Source organism: Macrotis lagotis, chromosome 7 (genome assembly GCF_037893015.1).
Source record: "Macrotis lagotis isolate mMagLag1 chromosome 7, bilby.v1.9.chrom.fasta, whole genome shotgun sequence".
Lineage (NCBI taxonomy): Eukaryota > Metazoa > Chordata > Mammalia > Peramelemorphia > Peramelidae > Macrotis > Macrotis lagotis.
The window spans coordinates 103,416,026-103,420,984 of NC_133664.1; positions in this window are offsets into that span (position 1 = coordinate 103,416,026).

The following is a 4,959-nucleotide window of genomic DNA, read 5'->3' on the forward strand; positions in this document are numbered from 1 at the left end:
CGACTCAGGCCCCAGGCGCCCCACCCGCCCAGCCTGCCCCTCCCCTCCCCAAGCGGGAGGGATCTCATTCTCCTAGGAAGTTTCAGGTGAGGCAACCCGGGACACACCTTCCCGGGGGTGGGACGGGCCCCATCAGGACTGCGGCCTCATTGGCGTCAGCCCTGGAAAGTGGCTGGGGCCCCCAGAGGAGCCCGGGGAGCCCGGGGAGCCCGGGGAGGGAGCGAAAGAAGGGCTAGGCGCGAGCTGGCAAGAGGAGGGAGATGGAGGCAGGCGAGTGGGAAGAGCGCGGACCCCTTGGCAAAGAAGACCGCAAAGGAAGGAGCGCACTCGGGGGTGGGGGTGGGTCGGGGGCTGGGCCACGGAGGACCGAGCTGGGAGGGACGCCCAGAAGACACTGAGGAGGGAGGGGGAGGAGGAGGAGGAGGAGGAGGAGGACAGAGCTGGCTAGCTTCTCTCTCACTCTCGGGGGTCTCTCTGTGCCCTGATCCATTTGGACAGTCCGCGTTTACCTGTAAGTTCTCCTGGAGCCGAGATGGTTCCTTCAAGCTTCTCCTTGTGCCACCCTCTTCGGGACTTTGGATTCCTGTCTGGATGTGTGAGAAGTCTTTTGCCTTTGGGGTTTGGGGAGTGTGCTTGTGTTTGGAGCCCCACACTGTATAGCTTACCTCTATGCACGCACACATACATGGAGCTGTGTCTAGCTACGTGTGTACACAGGCACGCTGTGTTTTCCTATATGCGCACATCTATCGTGTGGATGTATCTCGGGGTCTCTGTATATTCACACTGTTCCTTTCTCTCAGAGTTTGTTACTTAGTTATCTGTGTGTCTTTCTACACCCACTTTTGACCTGCTTTTTATCTGTCTCCTTCGGATTGTACTTCTCCACGAAGCTGAGTTTTTGCCTCTCTCACAGGGCGTCTCTATGTCTCTGTGTGCCTCTACTCTCCCAATTACCTTAGATTACTTTGCATGCACTCTGGAAATTCCTTCTATAGATCTACATTGTTGCCTTGATAGAATGTGGGCTCCTTGAAGGCGGCTGGGGGGTTCTTTCATTTTTGTCTTTTTTACATGGTACCCTGGCAATTCATAGATTTGCTTATTGGTAAATGCTTATCGCTCAGGTGTTTGATACATGTCTCAAGGTATAGTTCTGTATCCCTCATGTGCATGCTAGTATTTTTGCTTGTGCCTGATTTTGCGTCCTGTATTTTTGTCTTGTTTCCTTATCTGTCTGTGAGTTTCTGGAAATGTTTGGGTCTGCATCCAAGTCTGAACTTGTTTCCCTCCCTGTGCCTATGTAGCTCTTTGTGTCAGGGTATGCCAGTGTCTCAGTATTTGTATGTACCAGATTTCCCCATGTATAAGATGCTTCTGTGTTTAAGATGCACCTTAATTTGGGGTCTGAAATTTGGAAAAAAAAAAGTATTACATAAAGTTATTGAACCCAAGTTTTATTCATCCTGAAATTCAAGGACCTTTCTAATCATAGCTTTCAGGAATCTTTTGTCAAGTCTGCTGCATGTACATATGCTTAGTCCATTCTGTTGCATGAACCTGAAGCACCAATTGTATCCTCCTTTGAAATTAGTCTCTTCTTTTTCATCAGCAATTCTTGCCTCCTACTGAACCATCTTTGTGGACACAGGAATTCCAATTTCCCTCTGTTCTTCAATCCATCTCTCCAATTCCCTCTCTAAATTAGGCCATTTTACTGACGTGGCTCTCATGACCTTCTGCTGTGGCATGTCTTCTTCCCTAGCCAGTCTCCAATTGTTTTCTCACTTGGAAGAGGACCAAACTTATGTTCAGCAGCATGCTTTCCATTCACTTTTTGCAAACTTTTAACTTGAATTCAGCACTGTACAAAAATCTTTTCTGAGCCATTCCTGAGCAGAATGTGGTAAAATGTAATCTAGTAGACAAGTAACAAATGTAAAACAATGAGCACAAAGACAAGTGCAAAAAAAAATGGGAAATCCAAATAAAAAAAAATTACAACCACTGTATAAGATGCTCCCAGTTTTTAGACCCCAAAATTTTCAAAAAAGGTGCATCTTATACATGGTATTTCTTTATGTCCTGCTGGTTGTATGTCTTGATGAACTGCTTTTTTCATCATTGTGTGACTCTTGTAATAATTTTGGAGTGTTTGTATTAGATCTTTCAATTGTGGGCACATAAACAAATTGGTATTGTTATAGATAGAAACTGGTGGAGGGAATTGCTTAGTGAGGAAATTCCATTTCATCTTGAATTGCCTGGGTACTAAGAAATTAATGATCCGGCTTGGAGTTCCACAGCCAGGATCTGGGTCTTCAGGGAAGGTTTTTCTATCCACATAATGCCTCTCATTTGTGGAAATGCATGTTTATCTTGTATTCCCTTATTCTGACCACAGCCTCCTAATCTGTCTCTTCTCCTTCTTCTTCCACTTACTGAATCAGCTTTCACTTGTTTTTTCCATCAAAGAAGCTTCGTATCACTTTGTCTTTCCTACTTCACTTCATTTGTGGTCTTGTCCCTACCTTTGATTCCATGATCATTTACATCAGTTTGGCATTTATACCCAACTCAAGATTGGTGTCAAGACTCTGCCAATTCAAAGAAAGGGTTTAATTTCGATCCCTCCTTCTGCCCAACGACCACTATCAATTGACATAGCCCAAATTTATCTAGGTCTTTATGGCTGGTCAGCACTTATTTCTTTTAAGTTCTCAAACATCCTTCACATAATTTCAATTTTAGCCTGCTTCACTGTCTTCAATACCCTAAATTTTATTCTTACCACAATTGCTTTCTTTGGGATCCTATGCTTTCAGAAGCAGGGAAGGCATTCCATATGCTGATGCCAATTGCAAAACAAGAACTCATATATTTATGTAACACTTTTAATGTTTGCAAATAAGTTTCCTTAAATTTACCCTATGACGAAAGTATTACAAGTATATGATCCCCCTATTTTTTCAAATGAGTAAAAAGACTGAGAATTTCAATGACTTGCCTATATTTACAGAGGTACAATGTTTGTAAGGAAGACCACAAACCCATTTCTTAGATCACATCCTCCTCAATCTTCTTTACTTAATTTTTTCCTTCAGGCATTCTTGACCATCTCTTTCTTGACATTTTCTTATCCTTTAGCTTCTATGACATTAGATTTTGTTCTTTTTCTCCTTTTCTGATTCCATTCATTCTTCCTCTCAAAATATAACAAATATGAGTGACTCCCAAGCCTCCCACTTGAGATTTCTACTCTGCTTTCACCGTGCATCCTCTCTTATAACTTGAATCTTCTTAAAACTCTTCTTCCATTTTGAAAATTGTCTGCTCAAAAAATGTAATAGTAATGTCCTATTTTCTTAAGAGCTAGGTTCAGATCTACTATCTGGACCTTATGTAAACTCACTCTACCTTTTCAATTTATCTTCCTATTCCTATGCCATTGTCCCCCTATGTGCCATAATAATTCCAGCTACATGTATCTGTATTCCTTTTATATAGAATATTCATTTCTACTTCCCCCCCCATTTATCCAAATAGAGCCATTGCTTATAGCCTTACTTTTATATCCCTCTTTCTCTATGAAGATTTCCCTGATTATTAACAATTTGCATACATCTTTTTTTCCCTCTGAATTGAGGTTAGAACTAGAAGAACTTTGCTCCTTACATCTGTGTAAGTTTTTTTTCAGGGTAAGTTATTTTCATAGGATAAGACATTTTTCTCTAGGTTTCAGTTTCCTTTCTATAAATTTTGGGGGGGGGTAAAGCTGTATGACTTCTGAGTTACCATTGGCTCTCTATCTCTGGTCATGTTGCCATTTAGCAGTTTTAGTGATTGCACACAATTTAATTCTTATTTTTCTCAAGTTGTATATGAGTCTTTTTCTTCCAACAATTGTGCCTATTTCTCATAATTGTTTTGTTAACCATAATTCTTAGCCTTTTACTGGGAATAAAGGCTTAGCATCTAGTAAGTACTTAAAATTATGATGAATGAGTATGAGGCAGCTAGGTGTGTAGTGGGTAGAGTACCAGCCCTGGAGTCAGGATGACTCATCTTCCTGAGTTCAAATCAGTCCTCAGACACTTACTAGCTGTGGGACTCTGGACAAGTCCCTTAACTCTGTTTGTCTCAGTTTGCTCATCTGTAAAATGAGCTGAAAAAGACAATGGCAAACCACTGGAATATTTTTGCCAATTAAATGCCAAATGGGTTCATGGGTTAGACACTAATAGACACTAAAAAAAAAGAGTGAATAACAACAACATCATGATTATGAGCCCCATTTGGGAGTCATTTTTCTTTCTATAAAAGAAGTGTCCAACACATCCATCACCTATAGATGATGTGTAACTATTTTGCATCAGTTGTATGGTTTAATATCTAAAAGGATTGGCCCTATCGGAACTCTCAGTTTTGTGTCAGACTGTGGGAAAAAAAAAGGAAAAAGAGAAGGAGAAATAACTTGCTTTTGAAAAGGGCTGCCTGGAGAAAAAGGAAGGAGACTTGGGAAAAAAAGTATTAAAATATAGATTCATTATGCATTAGAACAGAAGTTGAAAGTTACAATCCAAAAGGATCTAAATTCTTTCACAGGAAGAGAATGAGAATGTTAGAGCAGAAAAGAAGACATCATAGGATTTTTAATTGGAGTGACAAGAGTCCCTTTAGTCCAACACTTTATTTTACAGGTAAGAAAAGTGGGAAAGGCTCAGAGATTTTATGTGATCTAAATTAGTTTTAGAGCCAAACCTGAAAACCATATTTTTCTAATTCTAGAGTCCAAGCTTGTTCTTAGATTCTTAGCCTGGGGCCATGACTTTTTGCTTTTTTTTCAGTAATTTGATAAATATTTAAATAGAATTGATTTTGATTATAATCTTATGCATTTTATTGAATGCATTTTAAAATGTGATTTTGAGAAAGGGTACAGACTTTACAAGACTGCCA